The 19,970-nt window shown below is 39.2% G+C and overlaps 1 protein-coding gene across 2 annotated transcripts in view; it reads left to right on the top strand.

Annotated features, from left to right (window-relative positions):
• The window catches only part of LOC121325015 (regulator of G-protein signaling 6), a 117,245-nt gene that overhangs the window by 52,795 nt on the left and 44,480 nt on the right, over nt 1-19,970 (top strand). The window lies entirely within an intron of this gene.

Below are 19,970 nucleotides of genomic sequence, written 5' to 3'. Positions count from 1 at the left end.
CAACCTTGGATGGGAGACAATTGGCCGAGCACCGCCCAGGGTGTGGGGTGGGCTTAGGTCGGTCAGGGTGTCCTCGGCTCACCACGCACCAGCGACCCCTGTGGTCTTGTCGAGCGCCTGTGGCTTGCCTGTCCTCCGACGCTCTGAGGTGCCGGCATGGTGAGCCTGCATTGTGTAAAGAAGTGGGCGGCTGATGACACAGGCTTTGGAGGACAACGTGTGTACATCATTGTTCCTCCTGAGTCAGTGCAGGGGTGGTAGCGGTGATCTGAGCCTAAAAATGATTGGACATTCTAAATTGAAGCTGACTGTTGATACGTTGGGGAAGTATACCAGTGTTACCCATGATTTAATGCACAGTGTGACACTATTATGCTTCCCCACCTCACAATTAGCTTTCTCAGAAACAGTTTGATTTATATACAACAGAGAATCATACCAAACACACATATATATTTATTAAACAGGAAAGAAATTTAATTTGAGGAAAATGTAGATGGCAGTGTTCTTAATGGTGCTCTTTTAGTGTTTCAGTGAGCCAATACAAGTACACTGTAGGACAGTGGCAGACCATTTAGATTTCAAGCCAGTCAGAGACATATTTTTATCTGAGCTTGGCAAACTCAGTATACTTTATTATAGGCTTTCCTTCCTTTTTGACACACAACGTGAAATGAAATTCTCTCTCTCTCTCTCTCTCTCTCTCTCTCTCTCTCTCTCTCTCTCTCTCTCTCTCTCTCCACAGTAAATTGGTTTGGGATGCTTTGTAAAAGTGTAAGTGGCACTTCTCAGCTGAAGCGGATGTCAGTCCTCAACATAAGCAAGTGACCTGAGGCTGCAGGCATTTCTTGTTTTTTGTCCTGTATTGCTTTTTGAGACCTTTTGTTTTTAATTTTAAATTAAAATGTATCTGTGTTATTAAAAAAATAATAACAATCCGTGCAAATAATTAATTTACCAGCTTTCCAGATAAATAATGTGGGTTATGTATAAAGTGGTTGGATATGGTTTTGTGCTTTCAACCCATTAATGGTAAAAGCAGCTTGCTTCTGTTCATAGTTTGTGTCTACTGTGTCAGTGATCATGTACTGGTACTGGTCAACAAATCGTTATTCTGTCCCTTTAAGAGGTTGCTAGTTTTCTTTTAACTGTAAGCTATGTGTTACTGTATAGTTAAGATACACGCCAATTAGTAGTGGGTGGACATGCATAGCTCTAGTCCTGACTGCTGTCACTGTTGTGTGTCTGTACACATCTATGTAGATAACTTTGTCAATTAAATGTTTGTTTTAGATGGGGTCCCTGAGTTGCACATCCAGTTAAAGCACTGCCGCCGGGAGCGCAGGATGAGTCATACAGCTTGGACGGCGCTAGTTCGTGTCCAGGCTGTTCAAAGGGGACCCCGAAGGAGGCGTCACATTGGCTCTGATGCTCACAGGGTGTTTCATTAAACAAACTGAATATTTTAACCTTGCACAAACTGTTCTGTTTGAACTTACAGTCAAACCCTTTTAATATTAGCATGTCATCAAATCCATGTCATTCAAATCCATGTCATTGCCAACCATGACCGGGAGTTCCCAGGGGCGGTGCACAATTGGCCAAGCACCACGCGGATAGTGGGGCTTAGGTCAGCAGGGCACCGCGCACCAGCAACCCCTGTGGCTGATAGGGCGGTTGCGGGTCTGCAGTAGAGCTATTCAGATCTGTGCTGTCCTCTGGCACTAGAGGTCTGATGGCTTCACTGTGGATCCGCAGTGTGAAAAAAGACGGCTTGGCAGGGACATGTTTCGGAGGGGCATGTGTCAGCCACCATTTCCTGAGTCGCTGTGGGGTGAACAGGGATTAATAATAACACAATTGGCAATTCTAAATTGGAGAGAAAAATTAGGTCAAAATCATTGGCTCAATCAAATCAAATCAATCAAAAAAAAACAACCAGCTGCTTCCCCTAATGACCTTTGAAGCCATTAAACTGCTTGACCCTGAAGACACTGCTGAGGTGAAATGAGCTACAGTAGGAAGTGTAACACATTTCCTGCAAGGGAAAGCAAACTGATAGTACCAGATGTCATGTTTTAAAATGATATGTTTGCGTTTTAATTCGAAACTGCTCACTTGAGACCTAGTCAATGGAAGCACATTTTAGGTATGAAAGTAAAAGTATTTTGTCAGCCATGACCACTTTAACAAGAGTGATATCAAACAGGTTTCTCTATACCAGTAAAATATAAACAAAGGGCCTTGCTTCCCTACAAAAGCTTGCATTTCCTAGCTGCTGATCCCATTCCCCCAGCACATGCAGAACCTCTCCTCTCCCTAAGCTTGGTGACTCATCAGGGAGGCGCTTAGGGACAGTTGCCCCTTCTCCAAGGCAACTTGTCAGTGTGGGTTGAACTCAGGATTTCCTTTCCCTTTTCTTTGTACAAAATAATGCTTATTTAACATTCACCCAGAGGCGCGGTGGCTGGCTGCTTCCCCTGACTCTGCATCCTCTCTGCTGCGGTGTCTCTCTCCCTGGATGCTTTTGGCTGAGCTCCAGCTCTTTCTGGACTGCTTCCCAAAACATTGCCAGTGCACTGGCATTTGTTTCCTACCTCATTATAATAATAAATCACATGCAGCATACATTGTTAAACACCCACATCTGTTATCTGTAGCATAAAGAATGGGAAATGGATTACATGGATTTATATTAACTGGGAAATAAGAAGTGATTAAAGAAAGTTATCAGTTTGTGTGCCTTGCATTCTATGAAATCTGTTACATCAACTGTAAATCAGACTTAAAATCAATCCGCGCATGCCCCTTCTTTATAATTTTGACTTGCCGTAACGAAAGCTGAGTTCACATCTATTGGACCGCAAAAGTTACAATTGGCATCTTGGATTCCCGTAACAACAGAGAAGCTACATGGTCAATAAACTGACCGAAAGTTAATATGAAAGGACTATGAGAGCTGGTGGTAGGGTGACCAGATAGCAAGAGTGAAAAATCAGGATACTAGAGTGGAAAATCGGGACACTTTCAGTTGGTGCGGGGAGGAAAGAAACCTTGTTTAAATGAACTACTGCACAGCGCAAGTGGCGGAAACTACGTATCTTTCTTCTTTCTATTCCTTCACCTTCCTTTGTGCATTGAAGGCGTTCACCTTTGCGTGGTGCCGCCTTTTATGCATAGAAGAAGAAGATAAGGATGGGTGTGGAAGAAACACGTAACGTGGAATCCGTTTTTTGTTTTGAATCTTTATATATTTATGATATATATATATATATATATATATATATATATATATATATATATATATATATATAATTTTTTTTTTTTTTTTTTCTGTGACCTGCTGTACTGTACTGTACTGCAGCAGTGGGACAAAGTCAGTGCTGCATTGTTTTGATTTCGGTTGCTAAAATATAGTTTCCAGCATTGCACATAAAATGCCACAAATGGACAACAAAGCAAAACAAGCAAAATATATTTGGAGCTGAGGATCGTGCCGAGACATTTCCTAAAGAAACTGTACATGCAGATGGAGGTAATTGTATTGCACATCTTGTGACTTAAAGAAAATAAGATTGATCGCTATTTAGCTACTGCAGAGGCTGCTGAACAAACGACAGCTTTCAGAAAACAAACTGGAAAGTTAGCACAGACAAAAAGGTATTGTTGCATGCTTGCCTTTTAACAAATGACAGCACCCTGTTTTAGTAAGGTAGCAAGTACCACTATTTTTAGGCTTTTATAGTGCTATGACATGTTATCTAGATGTATTTAATGTTTAAACAAGTCCACGAAATGTATAATCCTAATCCTAACTAGAAGACTTGGCCATACACACAACACATCCTTTTTGCCGATGACAGAACTGTAGAACTGCTTGCGGTGCATGCTGAAATTCATTTTTACTTTTGAGCTTCGATTACTCAGGCAAGCTTCAATTCACAGTCCTAATAATAATAATAATAATAATAATAATAATAATGTTGTGTCTCATGGTGTGATGCTTCACATCCAACTCGTCACCGTGTTTACGCAATTTACAAAATGCCTTTGTAACACAGTCATATTATTGAATCCAGTCCCCCCCCACCCCCACTGCGTGCGGTACCTGCACAGTCTTGTTTGCTTTTTAGTGACAGGCTCGTCAAACCAGCCTCCATAACACTTCGCCAGTAAAACCAGACACACCAAGTAAAACACATGACGCATACCTCATCATATGATTGCAGGTTAACGTCATTGGATAGCCGCATAGATGCAATGCAAACAACTCACTCAAACAACATGCCCTAAACCAGTAGAGTATGCTGTTGCACCGCGAGTACAGCAGCTACATATACGAAATCTCCTGACACCTGGGTTTTCAATGTTTACTCTAAAAATCTGGACAAATGTCATCCTGACAGTACTTTAATCGGGACGTGGGACAAAGCCCCGAATATCGGGACAATCCCAATTTTATTGAGGCATCTGGTCACCCTAGCTGGTGGGTTCTCAGCAACCTTCATGGCCAAAACTAAAACTCATCCCTGTTCTAGCCAAAGGTTAAGGAATTTAAATGTTAACTGACTGGAGACTGACATAATTGAAGTGATTCCAATAGGGCCTCTCAAGCTGTCAAGATGGGAGAGGGTCTTTTTAAGACATATACAGAAGGGGCACACAGATTTATATTGCTGTCAAGGGAACACAGGATAAAGGTGAACATGACTCACGGAACATGAACCATGAACAGCATTTTTAACACCTTAGAAGTGTTATATAGATTTTTCTCCTACTTTATGAACGAATATATATGGCACCAAAAATATTCATATTTAATACCCATAGGTCTATATTTTACATATTTCCCCATGTAGCCTCAAATTTATAACTGTACTCCCAATGGTTTAGGAAGTAATATCTATTAGGGCTACAAAAAAGGCTGAGATGTATTTTGTACAAAAATCAATTGAGGTAAAGCTAATAGAATTCAATAATTCTATTAGTATAATATTCATGAAAGCCAGCAGTCTATAACAGTTTTATGAATATCACATTACATTGTTATGTATTGAGAAACTTGAATATAACTGTGACGTTGCGGTGGGTGTAGTGGTGAAACAGACATCACAGAGTCACTGGTACAGGTGTAAATACCCCAATACCAACAATGGTAGAGGGTGTGTTTTATTCACGGGAACACAGTCCAAAGCAACAAAGAAATACAAATCTTAAGTCCCAATAGAGCGAGTCCCTCTCAGCTCTATTGTGCACTTGCGGGGTGGTGGAAAGTCCAGGTGCTCAGGTGCTGATGTGTCCAGTTCAGCTGTGCGGGGTTTGTGGTATTCAAGGTGAAAGTGCTGGCAGTAGTGCTGCAGCTCCTTGTCATGACAACTCACTCTGACCCTGGTCCTGATGATAAACAAACAAAAGCACGTAGCACACAAACAAAACATATGGCTCAGCAACAATGGTCCAGTGTTACTTCAGAGGCCCCGCACTTGCAAAATGACAGCCCTTATATACCAGGAGACTCGAACCCATGATCAGTGCAACTCAGCACACCTGCCAGTTACAGCTGATCACAGTAATCTTGTCCCCAAATATGGTCATTCCGCCCTGCACTAAGATGGCCGACTTCCTTTTCTGCCCCTCTCTCCAAGCCGGCCTGTCTCAGTAAAGGCATGCAAGTACCTCTGCTTAGCGCCCTTTTGGGTCGGGAGGGAGATTTGCAGCTCAGATCCTCTCGATTTCTGTCACAATAGCACAATTATATAGATATATATTGATAAATATTTTATCAAATATATATGAAAAGCAACAAATATCTGTATGAAATATATATTGAAATCATGTGATTGCCATTCACTTCTTTATTTTTTTTGAACACATAATGATCATGTATCATTAAGGTAGCGTGAATAGTGTATGTACTGTACCTGTTGAGATTACAAACTTCCTCCAGATTCCTCCATTCCTATAGCATGTACGCCATGTGTCCCTTCCTACTATCTCACCCTGTATCTCTGTGACACCCCACCTCCATCTCTCAACATGTAATATCCCTTGATATTGTTTTAGTTACATTTTGCCTCATCCTCCTCTTTCCTGCAGAGTGTGATGGTGAGAAGCAGGCAGGCAATTAACTAGGCGTGGGTTCAGGGAGGTTAGGGCAGTTAACTTTGAGAAACCTAGTGTAACAGGGAGAGATCTGTACTGACTCTGCTGGCATGTTCACGGGCTGCAGGAAGAGGGCGGCAGTCGCCCAACAACCTCCTGTGAGTCATGGCAGTGACACGGGGAGGTGGGAAAGTGGGTGTGTGGACTTTCCCCCTCTCTGAATGGCTGAGAGGCGGGTCTTGGGTGATTGTTGGTCCTATAAAATAACGCTCTGCTGTTTCCTCAGGTCTGCCCACTTAGACGCGCCAAGAGTGCGGAAGCTTTGATTCAGGACCGGGAATCAGCCGGGAGAAAAGAAAGATTCATAGCGAGACAGAGAGAGCAGGGAACCCTTGGGCAGACCCCGGCGTATTGTAAAAGAGCAGGCTAGATAGTCGACAGAATAGGACGGTGATCGGGGTCGTGCGGGTACCGGGGACCAGGATAACGCTGCCGAGTGCAGCACCTTTTATTTGTAGTTTTATTACTGTTTTATTTTCCCTTGTTCTTTTCGCCTTCTGTTTTCATTATTATTTCTTTGAGCACCTGCGAGTGCATTTGCTGTTCGTGTACCAGCTGTGGTATTTCCGTGGTGCTGTCTATCATCGTTGATAGGCAGCCCACGGTCAACAGTGCCCTCTGCCGGAGAAAAATAAGAACCGGTCTAAAATAAAACTGGGCACCTGTGTGGTGTTTCCAAGTACACCTGTCTGTCTCCTGGTCAGTGAATTACCCACACCCCTGTCACACCTGGATTTTAATTTCAGTCTCTTTTACGTTACCATACCAGGGCTCCTCTTTCTCCATCAGCTACTCACGGACCAAGTTAAAAGTGGATTCAAATCAGTCCTATTCATTCCCATTGAATTTGGTCTTGAACAATCAAGTAGGCCAAGTATAATCATTCCCATGGTTACCAGGTGATGTGTTGCTTCATGATTTAGTATAACGTAGTGCTAAAGGACCGATTTTGTGCACTCAGCGGTGGCTAGTCAAGGGCAGGTAGAGTAGCCTACATTGAAGGAAGCAACATTGCGGCAGACAGAACTTTAGTAACAAAACCGAGATGTGCTGTGTTTGAACCATGGCACCTACATTGCGTCTAATTCAATTGTGGGGCTCTAGTATAACTGCATGGCTATAATTACACGGTTTGAATTCCCGATAGAAAGCAGACTCTTCAATTACCCATCCCCCGAGTCTTGGCATGCAATATGAAAAGAACATGCCGATTACATCACCGGGACAGATTCAATTGAGATGGGTCTGGAGGCAGTCCCAGAGCATAGTAAGAGAGAGCTGACCATTGAAGAACAATGAGTCAAGGGAGAGTGACACCATTTCTGAAGCAACACCCGCAGTAAGAAGCTGATGTGATTCAGTGTACAATAGTAGAATGAGAGCTACCCGATTTTAAACAACCAGCACAGTTAAAAAGGCAAACAGAGGACCAGCTAACCTAGAAATGCAGGAGGTTAATTCAACGAGGAAAGTTGAAAAACTATGAATTCTGATAATGTCTATTTTATTTCTTGGTAACAAACTCCTCGATTTATAAATCCCCATACATTGTTTTGAACTAGGTTTACACTAGCAAAAATTTGTCAAAATCCTTTCTAGTTGACCTAAAGTTATATATAATATGAGCTTCTGTTTTTCGTGTTTTATTAATTGCATTTATCGGTGCTTATTTTTATGTATTTTTTAGTTTTATGTAAATCTTTTTTTTTTTTTCAAGGCTTTTGTTTTTGATATACTGTATGAAATTAGTGGTTTTGGTTACTTTCCAAAATGCCTGAGCGTTTTTTTTTTTTCTGTCAAAATATGTATAGTAGTAATTCAACAGTATTGTAAGGTAAATTGTACCTTATTTCCTTTGCTATCTTCCACAATGAAATCCCTATGGTCAAGGGCACATTCTTCTGGGGTTTTTGTGCTTAGGCATTTTTGTACATTTCGCCACAGTTCTGTTTTAAATCCTCTGTATCTTAACAGTAATACAGCTTTAAATCCCGCTAACAAGCTCATTTTAAATCTTGCAAGGGGAGTCTCCAATAGAAATGTAGGAATGTGCTGTCACTCAGTAGTTGGGGCTGGTTTAAAGTATTCAGAACGAATCACATGATAGGTGCAAGTCAGGAAGGCGAGACATTGCCCACCAGCACTGGGAAATGTATTTATTGTTATTTTTGAAATATGTTTTATTTTTTAATAGAAAAATGGTAAAGTCAACCATTTCAACGGTTTTTCCGTTGTTTTCTGGTGTTTATTGGCTACCGATTTCATTTTTTGGGGTTTTTATGGGGTTTCATCAGTTAAAACCGAAAATCAGAAGCCCTATATATAATCTGGCTATGTATTGTTTTTTCTTTTTTGTGGTCTGTGGTCTGAGAGAGAGAGAGAGAGAGAGAGAGAGAGAGAGAGAGAGAGAGAGAGAGAGAGAGAGAGAGAGAGAGAGAGATGGGCAATTCTACTAAATTGTTCTGGATAGAATGTTGTGTTGGGGCCTTGGTGAGACAGTCAAACTCAACCAATCTCAACTACATTTGAAATCAGACCTCCAAGAAGTAAAACGCTATTAAATTAGCCCAGAGAGTGTACCGTGTCCCCTACAGTCCAAACCACTATGAAGAATTTTAGAGCAAATTGGTTGCAGTGTTGTTCCTCCACTTTAAGCTGCTTTTGTGCTGTTTTTGTTTTTGTTCCTGACATTTGACACTTACATGTTAAACATTTAAACCAAACCAAGATTTTTATTAAAGGTTTTTTTAGCTTTTAAGTTATATAAATATCCTGATTGACAAAGTTTTGTAAAAATAAAACTTGCAGCCCTAAATTTTCAAAGTTATGGGCTGGTATAGCCTTGTAATGATAGTACAGATAAAAACCTAGGTACAGCTAAAATGCTAAACTGTAAAAAGATGCATAAATGGCAAAAGCTTCCAAAAACATTTTCTTAGTGTGCACAGGAGATTTCAATTTAGTTTAATATAGGCATAGCTTGTACATGAAGCTTTGGCAATCAAGGGGTTAATCAATGCTGTCCATTTTAGTTAAAAGTCTTAGTTGGTCTCTGTATGTGATAACAGAACACTGTCTTGGTTTTTGTGGGTTTTTTTAGGTCCTGTGACTTCTTGAATGCATTAGCGATACGAGAGGATGCTGTGCAATCTGTAAGGTTTCTGAGTGATGGATCTGAGGGGGATTGTAGACACTGTTTACTGGGCTAATGTGTATTTGTGCCTCTGTGTGCACAGCTTGTTTGTTAAGCAAATGCTGAGCAAATACAACAATCTTTACAACTAAGCTACACTGTGCTATCGCTATGGAGATAAAAAAAAAGATTACTTTAAACGTTCTCCTGTTTTCTTCCATTAGGATTATTCTAAAGCACTTGTCGCAGGTCTCCCCCCATAATCTTTTGATAGATCGCATATGGTGTATAATGTCACAGCATGGAATTTCAACTGGTACCAACCACACTGAACATATTGCAATGGCTTGGCATCTCATCCCATTGACATGAATGGAAATGCAAGGGCTGGAAGTGGACAGGTAATCTCACTGTTCAAAGAAAAATGTCTTACCATTCAGATAAAGAGCAAGCTGAGAGGCAAGTATGTTTCTTATGCTGATGTCAGTATTATCAGCTCATGAGCCACTAGGTGGAAATCCATTACATTGTCACCCCTATCCTAGCTGGATGTCAATGGCTAGCGATCAGAGTATTTTATTGCTCATTGGCAGTATAAAAGCACAGGACTGACTGCTTTTGTTCAGAAGGGGAACTTGTCAGGAGAGGACAATTATTGGTGTCCCCTTGTAGATTTATAACAAACAATGCAGTTGCCTGTTAGTTTGTTTGTGGATTAGTAAATAAATGTGTGCAACCCTGCACTTAAACGCATGTGTTTGTGTAATTCCTGCCAGCTGTCTTGGCCTGACCATCCTGCTTGCCCTGACCATCAGACAGCCTGTAACACAGCAATTGTTAATAGTTTAAAGACTGCTTTTTGATTGTACTATAGTAGTTACAAAACAAAAAATAGCCTAGTGAATATGGTAACACTTTACATTAGGTGTCTCTAATAACTGTGTATTTACATAGTAGTTACATAGTAAATACATGTGTGTAACTCTAATCTTAACATTAACCCTACACTCCAAACCTAACCCATTTCTGATACAAGTGTGTACTTACATATATCCTGTAAAAAGATTTAAATGTTAAGTACATTGTAAGTATGCATAATAACACTGTACTTGTGTGTAAGTACACATGTAGTTACTAAGTAATTACTACTTTAATGGAGACACTTAATGTACTGTCACCATGAATTCTATGTTGCCTCAAACACTTTCCTGCCTATGCTTCCTTCTAAATCAGAAGCACAGAAAAAATGGATTTGGTGTTAAAACTGTTAGAAAACCACTGTCAACCGCATTGACAGTGTGAAAACAGATAGAAAACCGCTGCCCTCGACCGCATTGACAGTGTGAAAACAGTGAGAAAACCGCTGCCCTCGACCGCATTGACAGTGTGAAAACAGTGAGAAAACCGCTCGATCGCATTGACAGTGTGAAAACAGTTAGAAAACCGCTGCCCTCGATTGCATTGACAGTGTGAAAACAGTTAGAAAACCACTGCCCTCAATCACATTGACAGTGTGAAAACAGTTATAAAACCACTGCCCTCGACCGCATTGACAGTGTGAAAACAGTTAGAAAACCACGGCCCTCGATCACATTGACAGTATGAAAACAGTGAGAAAACCACTGCCCTCGACCGCATTGACAGTGTGAAAACAGTTAGAAAACCACTGCCCTCGACCGCATTGACAGTGTGAAAACAGTTAGAAAACCACGGCCCTCGATCGCATTGACAGTATGAAAACAGTTAGAAAACCGCTGCCCTCGACCGCATTGACAGTGTGAAAACAGTGAGAAAATCGGGTATTTCTTACTTCCTGCCAATGTAGAACAGAAAAGGAACAAAGCATTGTGAAACTGTCCTGTGTATCTCTGTTAAACAGATTCATTGTTAATGTCAGTGCGGTCCTGGATTAACTGACGGTCTAAATTAACTTGACTACTCTTAGAACTGACTGGTGAATACCCAAGTACCTGTGCACAGAGATAGCTAACCTGACACACACAAGTCTGGGGAGTTTAAGGTAAGCCATTTAATATATACATAGCACAGGAGTGAGCATTGCAAAAGGGGAGATATGCAATGCGTTATTCATAGATGTATTTTTTAACACTATTCAAATATGTAAAATAATGCACTATATTATGGACACCTAATAAATATACTTTTCATTGAAAATGCTTTCCATTTTTCTCATTGCTTTATATGGGGGCAAGATGGCATCCTCCTATGAGGTCATCATGCACTTGGATCTTCCATATCTCCCCATATAGAGACTAGATTTTTTTTAACCATCCCTATATAAGGTCGGCATGCATGAAAGGGTTCAAATATGATTGCACTAGAGATCAGCTAAGGGTAATAATTAGTAATGCAAATTCTTTATAATGAGGGCTGTTGAGGAATTTCAGAATCACCCTTACAGTACAACTGTATATTTTAAAATGTCTGATAAACAACTTACCACCCTTATTTTTATTTTATAGCACTAAACGTGTAGAGATAGATTTGGAAATTTGCTATGATTCCAACACTTATCATTGCAATATGCTTAGAGAGTGAATAAATTGTCCTGCCGTTAGGTCCAGGCACAAAGTAAATTGGCTGATAGATGGTTTTTAAAAAGTGTTAAGGGAACCAATAGCTTTTAAGTTCTGAGACGGCTAGTACACTGTAACAGGTGTTTCTCAAGGCTGTGTCATTTGTAATGCAGGCTCAGATATCCTGCAGTGCTGCAGTCATTTTTAAGGTGTTCTTTTTTATTGGAAGGTTAAAGGATATATAAAATGTCTCCCCCTCTTTTTGAGCTTGCAAATGCAGTAACATAAAGCACACCAGCTATGGTTGGATTGCTGTGCATCCCCTTGCTACACAAACGCCACTATATATAAGTGATCTAATAATAAAAAGTGACAGGTTTAGAGCAATTGACTTTCTCAGCTAGATAAATAACCACTGTGCCAGTCTGCAGTCACAAGCGTGTTGGATGTGCACTAATGGAACTGCAGGTGCAGATGCAGCAAACGATTAGCTATTCTGAGTGTAAGCGGTCTGAGTTTGGGGACATCGACGTTAATGGATTGCGTGCGTTACTAGTCAGGTTGTGTACATAATGAGTAAAGAGCTCGAACATCTGTGTCTTACCCGCCCCCCCCCGCTGCACTTGGGGGGGGGGGGGGGGGGGGGGGACAGTTGTGAGACAGAGCTATTTTTAGGCCTCTTATGTGTTTGTAATTTTGAAGTATGCAGTGGGAGCGTGGGGGCTGTTATATGGCTTTGTGACACTAATAAGGGTTTGATATATTTATTTAGTTTTTCTTTGCTTATTTGAACTGTTTATAATCTGATATTGTGCCTATGTCTTCCAGATAGGGCTGTATTTCAAAATGTTTCATGATTAAACATAATATTTATTATAGCAGATAAAATAGCATTGTCAAAATTGATCATTTTCTGTAGAGTTATTATGCAACAAAAGTTCCTTAAAAACATTCTATTTTCACCACCTGTGAATTATTTAACAGATTTAAATATGTTGAACAGGTGGGGGGGGGGGGGGGGGGGGGTGCATATAAGCAGATGACAAAAGCAGTAAACTTCAAGCCAGAGACAGCAGCACATCTTGTAAGAGCAGAGCAAATTGCTCAAGTCACGAAAGCTCTCTTGAAGAGGAGCTGGGGAGATTAATATTTCATTCCTGTTGACCGCATGTGATTGTAACACTGCAACTAAGACTAAGGGATTTGTGACGAAGCATCAGACAAATGACAACAAGACATAGGGACATGGTTGTTGTGTTGCAGAACATCAAGACACGTTGGTAAAGTATAACTGATTTATTCAACAAGTCGATAACACTCTCGGTATCAGCTCTTACTCTGTACTGTGTATATCTATCCCGCTTTTTCCCCTACATCCCCTGCTTATATCACTACAGCACAAGCCTAGTCACAGCGACATCTATTGTGCTTTTAAGGTAGAACACCACACTGGTGCAGTGGGCTGCACTGTATGTTTTGAATATTATTAATAAGGACTTCAGTACAGCAACAGTTTATTACAAAAACAGTTTAAGGGCCCATTATTAGTGAAAAGCTTTGCAGCACGTTGTAAGGTAGTTATCCTTTATAAATAAGGTTACCTATTATAACATATGTTTTATGATGCTGTACTGTTATAGCTTATTATTATAATATACACTGAATAATAATTTTCCCAATAAATTTCGGTGATTTACAGTTTTATTATACATGGTGGTGGCAGAAGACCTGTTTATAATAAAAGTGCAAACCTCAATTTTTAAAAACAAACTCTGCCACCAGTGCATGATTACAAAAAAACACAGGCAATACCAAAACCAACAACAGTGGCCTGATGATTTCAAGATGTAGATGCAGAACACAAGGAAACATTTGTGAAAGACAAATCAAGTTAAGTAAGAAATGACCTCAGCCACCTGCTCTCCGTGGGATGTTATGCAGTGTAGACTGCTGGCCCTTAGAAAGCAGAGGCTCTTGAATGAAGAGGAAATCATTCAGTTCGCCCTCCAATAAGCCAAGCACTTTTTCTACTCTGATTGTTAGTAATAATATTTGTAGTTTTCCACCCTATCTCCTGTCAAAAAAAAAAAAAAAAAAAAAACGTTTAAAATTAATTGTTAAAAAAAGTATTTGTTTTCCATTTCATTTACTTCTGTTTTCCAGTATTATTCTCAACACTTCTTCAATTGTTAAATATACACACTGCTAGTTCTACAATTTCTGTCTGTCACCATGTGTTATAACAAATAATACACACCAAAACTACACATACGTATAAGGCTATAGTTCTATCGCAGATTTCTGGTGACATTGATTTAGTATGCACAGTTGGGTGGATATAATAATAATAATAATAATAATAATAATAATAAATAATAATAATAATAATAATAATGTATTATTATTATTATTATTATTATTATTATTATTATTATTATTATTATTATTATTATTATGTCCACCCAACTAATAAAAAAAAGGTTTTAATTCCTTCAGTTAAGAGTAAGCAACTGTTTTGATGATATATATAGTGTTGTTTAGTTCAAAGATTATTTGATTATCTCCTATTTTTCAGACCTAATTTTATTTGTATGTAATGTTGAGGGAGCAGGGTTGCATAATTGCTGTATGGTGTGCTTGTTTTTATGTTCAGGATTTCATAGAGTGTCAATGTATTCTTATCTCCATGGGATTAAATATAGCGATGGAACCAAGTCATTCACAGCCCACGGTGTTAGTGTCACAAAACAGCAACAGCGAGTCCCACGCCAAACACCCACATGTCATCTATTCGTCAGGCATCATTATATCTTGCTAAATGTTTTTTGTTTTTGTTTTCCCTAAAATTAGGCTGCAGTTGAAGAAGTGCTGTCTTAATCTGTCTTAATATTGGCAAGAAAATTCCAAACAAATAAATTAACCATACAGATGTAGATTTCTAAAAAAGAATGCCGTTGCCAGTTAGATATCACTATTGTTCTTGTTGTGATTGGCTTTGTATATTGCCTTGTGTTTCAGTCATCACAATTGTTTAATTCAAAAGGGCTATTAAACATGCTTCCCATAACTAGAGGTTCATTTGTGCCAGATATCACTGGATCCGAGATCCGGAAACTTTTTGTCTCACAAAACAGTTTTTAAATGTTGAAAAAAAAAACCTCTATATACATGAAAGCTAAGACAACAAGCTAAGAAAACTGTGGTACTTCAGCTCAATTGAAGTATCACCTTGGCATATTTTTCCAATAGCTTCTTATTTCATAAACTGGATGGACAGGAGGAATTTATTTCATGGGATGGAACACAGAGTCCTTTTCTGTTGGTATCTTTTGTGAATGCCCAGCCGGAAAACTCCAGTGTGATTAGTCAGATGGAAATTGAGTTAACGGTTGTGATGATTATGTAAGTACACACACAGGCGCACACTGAGCTTTAAAATGAGGTCAGGTTGCGCTGTGGTATTTGTCATTGCTGCAGCTCAAAATGACTCTTCAAAATCAAGGATAATAAGAGTCTTGATAATATTAGAGGCTACTGATTAGTATCTTGTCAGGAATATCTAAAGGACATGCATGCCGCCAAAAGGGTGAGCTCTTAGAATTATGTAATTCCATCAGCTATACCCAGATTAGACTATGCTTGAATATAGATTAGCCAAAGGGTCTTTATCAGTTAGCACAAGCACCATCTTTAGTGCACAGTTGTGTACTGCCAGCAATACAGTATACAAATACCTTGTGTGAATGCGTGACTTTATTGAATCAGCTGGCAGTCACGCATAATAACTACAGGTGCAGACCATGGCCGAGGGGTAATGATAGAATTAATAGCCAGTTAACCCCTCGGCCATGATATAAAAGACCTGCAGCTTTGGCTGCAAAAGGGTGGGTGTGTTCAAGAGGAGGAACGCGAGAGCGAGAGTGAGAGCTGAAACTAAAACTTAGAAGTCCCGTGAAGGCTGCTCGGCCTGACCTGAGTGTTGTATTTTGTGTTTGTGATATGTTTTGTTTAATTTATTTTTTACTTTGCGAGCAAGTGCTTTTGTTTAAACTTTTTATTTTATTTTTGTTTAAATAAACAACGTTGTAAACGTCTTTTACCTGCAGTACTGCCTTTGTTTTCTCTGTTCCTGCATCTGGCCTGACGTCACCACTTGTCATCCTGTCACACACTAACATAAAGATATTTTGTCCGATCTAGCCAATGTTATATATTTCAATGGCAGGCAACCACAATTAAAAGCAGATGACATAACAATACATAAAAAAACAGTATTTGAGTAATTGCAACCAGAACCACAGAAACAGTTCATGATAAATGATGATTAAGAACAAGTATGAACACATCTTACCAGCTTATGTGGACTCCAAGTAGGGTTGCCACCTTTTCCACTGACCAAACCCTGACATATTTCTCAGTCAGCCTAGGTCTATCACAACTGCAGTATACTGTAATACAGTAACACAATAACACAAGATCTCGAACAAATCAATAATCATGCTGGGGACAAAGTAGAATGTCCAGATCAGTATTAAACAGTACGTTTGTAAAATGGTGGAAATCCTTTAAGAAACTAATATATGTCAAAGAAAATATTAATAGAAGGTTGATGTTTCTTATGCGTTTCACTTAAAACTGGACATTAGGACGTTCGGTCTTGTTAATTCCTGCCACCCGGACACAGATGCCAATTCCCAGACTGTCCGGGTCAAACCCGGACTGGTGGCAATCTTAACTCCAAGCCATCAATTATCCAATATCTTAATTAGATTCAATTGAGTGAAACCTGGTGATCCGAAAATCAAATAGCCGGTCAGAGTCAAGCCTGCCCTTGAAACCAACACTCAGCTATCTGTCTCCTGAATGCCCCCCCACTTTGCGCACCACTGTTCTTGTCTACTAGGTGTGATTTATTTTGTGTTACCGGTAGCCCACGGGCTAAAGTAAAAAGAAAGTGTGCTACTGTATACTGTATAGGCTTACTGTACAGATTTATATTTTTGCATGATATAACCCTAATCCTAACTCTAACCCTAACAGTAACCTTAACTCTAACCCTAACCCTAACCCTTTCTACAATATGTTATCAATCTATAGCAATTGGCATAACTATTTGACATTGACTCTATAGAGAAGGAATTCCTTTAAATATGGTTTACTGTAAAGTGTTTGAAAACAGTTTAAAATGTGTGCAGATGAGAACATCCTGGATACACACTTTTTTACAAAAGTTAAACATTTTTATTTACACACCAAGCTATATTTTATTTAGGAGCCCAACCCAAAGTATAGGGGCAGGCCTCAGCCCTACCAGAAAGATCATCTGCTTCGATTGTTATCTACCAGGCTTATTTTACAAATGCCTTCACAGAGACCGCTTCTGAAAAGACTAAAGGTTGAATTTATGATGTGAGGTGGGTTTAGAAATGAATATGGAGGGATGGGTGTAACTATAGCGCTTTCTGTAACTGTGAGTTAGTTAAAGGAAAATATCTACAGGTATACAGAGGGGGCAGAAATGATATCAGTATAGCTGTACATTAGTAATAATGTCAGCAGTACTTTCTAGGTCTCCACTTCTCTTTTGTCACAGCTTCGCGGCATTCCAGGGGCGTTCAGAGGAGACAGAGTGAAAGCACTGTTTACAGATTAGTGAAGCCTGGCAAGCATTTGCAAAGCAGCTTTAACAAAAGAGAACTGCACTGTCAGCTTCCACAGTGAGAACACCTATTAGAAGTCTTCTGTGTGTTAAAGACCTAAAGTAGTGAAGTAAAGCTCAGTGCAGGGAAGGTCAATGAGACATATACAAAAGGAATAGAACATACCAAAAACACTTATGGCAAATAGGTTTAAAAAAAAAGACTGTAAATGATGCAAAATGGGGGAAAGGGCTTGTTTTACATAGTCTATGGTGTCCCTACAATAAATCTTTGGTGTCTGTTTACAGCATTCTTCAACAATTTAGCTGGTATCACTTTACAGTAGAGGGCACGAATAGCAATGCAATTACATTGTAATATCTATGTAATTAACAATGATCCCAGCTCTCACATGGTAACTGCTACATAATAACATGACATGACCTTGTGAACAGTACCTTGGTACAGGCCAGCTCTATGTAGTTACGCACTTATTAGTCCATCGATAGTTTAGGAGCATGAACCACTGGTACTTACCCAGTTATTAATGTATTATTACATGGTGCTGCTATTTAAGTCTTTTCTCTACTTTTATCAGAAATCAACAGAAGCTTGTTGTTCGTCTGTCACTGGGATTTGAAATCAGTCCTTGGTTAGAATTATGGCTCGCTAGCAGAAAATGGTCTCTCCAAGTAACCTAACAATGCGAATGACAAAAACACAACAGCAGAAATAACCAATAATAGATATTATCAGGGAAATCTGGTTTTATTTATCCTTCAGCATAAAGAAAAATTGAAATTTGATAAGAATGAAGTAAAAAAAAAGGTTAAAATTATCAAATGTACTGTATACTCCTGCAAAAGGTGCATGCGCATGCATTATGGAGATTGGAGTTTACAGAAGATAAGCACATACGTTTTAGAAAAGGGAAAAGTAAACTAGAAGAAATCTACCCACAAAGGCTTTAATGTGGTATTTTATCAATGTTACTATGCTGTTGTTTAATAACCCATATTGATAAGCATCTTAGCCCCCATATCTTGCATTTGCACTTATTGTCAGTTGTGGGGGCGATTTGTATGCAGGTTTATAAATGAAGCAGAAGGAGTGACTGCATTCTAGCAGAAAACAACGTATGTATGAGCACAAGAGTCTGTTATACAGAGAGAAAAAAAAAAACATTTTATTTTTGGCATTCGCATTTTAGCCATAAAGTTTACACTTTTTGAGGTCATTATATTGTATACTGTAAAAGATACTGGGGTCAATTTGATTTCTCCAGACAGTTGCAGAAAAATATGTTCTCAATACCCTGTAATTACACTATATTTGCATGTGGTTACATAGAACCAACATTTTTTATTTAGTAATTAAGCATGTAGTTGCATTGTAACTACACAACCACATGTGCAATTATTATACAATAGTACAATGTATCACTGTGCATTTAGAGACACTTCATTCAAAGGGTTACTCAAATACCACTTAAGAGACTCATACACACTGCTAGAGATGTTCCCTTTTTTTAATGATTTAAATAAAGGCAGTTTAAGCACACCACCATTTCGGCCAATTGAATAGACCACCTCATAAGCTTTATTTGAAATCCTCTTTTTATAATTTGGACTGCCTGCAGACATAGTGTCTAATTTCAGCATCAATACTCGATGTGGTTGTAGGCAGGGAAACGTTATCTCAAAGATGTTACAACTAAGATTTAATTTTAATAAAGCACAGGGGAGTTAAATATAGATCTGCGTTGGAGAAAAAAAAATGTTATAAAAAGACAAGAAACAAGACAGCAAATCTTGCTTTAGTGGATACAGCAGTTCGGGGGAATTAATGAATGAGTCTGAAATTGATTTGAGGCTGGTGGTTTAATTAAGGGCTGTCACGGTTGTTCTCTGAAGTGCAAAGAATAAAACACATACACACGCATTCCAGATTAACGGCATCTTTAAGGTCAGGCGCTAGGGAATCTGTATGAATAATGTCCCCCCATTCCTTTTACATTGAAATCCCAAAGGGGACTTACTGAATTACACAGCATGTACAACCTTGAAATACGTTGAGAGTAAGCATGCTGTTTATCAAGGTGTATGCTTGGCAACGTTTTCAGGTGCTGTTGTAGTTCCTTCTTTCATACACGGACACTGTTTTGAAGAACATGCAAAGGCAAAAAACAAGGAACTACAAGATGGGAATCTTGCCTGTAAGTGACAACCAACAACCAAAAAAAATTTACTGTGCACGTTGTTTCACCTTTAAGTATATCTGCAAAAATTTACTTGTCCATTGCCATGTGCCAAATACTATGTAGACCCACTTGTGCAAATTTACTCATTTTCTGGGAATGTTTGCATTTGTACCAGGCAGTGTTGTGTGATGCACTGCTGTCACCTGTCAGTGAGATGAGATGAAGTTAAAAACGTTATTAGCCCGGTTCTTTTACATTGGGGTTAAGACACTCCCTGTGTCGCTGGTTACGTATTCATT

The sequence above is a fragment of the Polyodon spathula genome, chromosome 12 (assembly GCF_017654505.1).
Source record: "Polyodon spathula isolate WHYD16114869_AA chromosome 12, ASM1765450v1, whole genome shotgun sequence".
Classification (NCBI taxonomy): domain Eukaryota; kingdom Metazoa; phylum Chordata; class Actinopteri; order Acipenseriformes; family Polyodontidae; genus Polyodon; species Polyodon spathula.
Note: the sequence above shows the minus strand (reverse complement) of the source record. Positions and strands in the feature narration are given on the sequence as shown.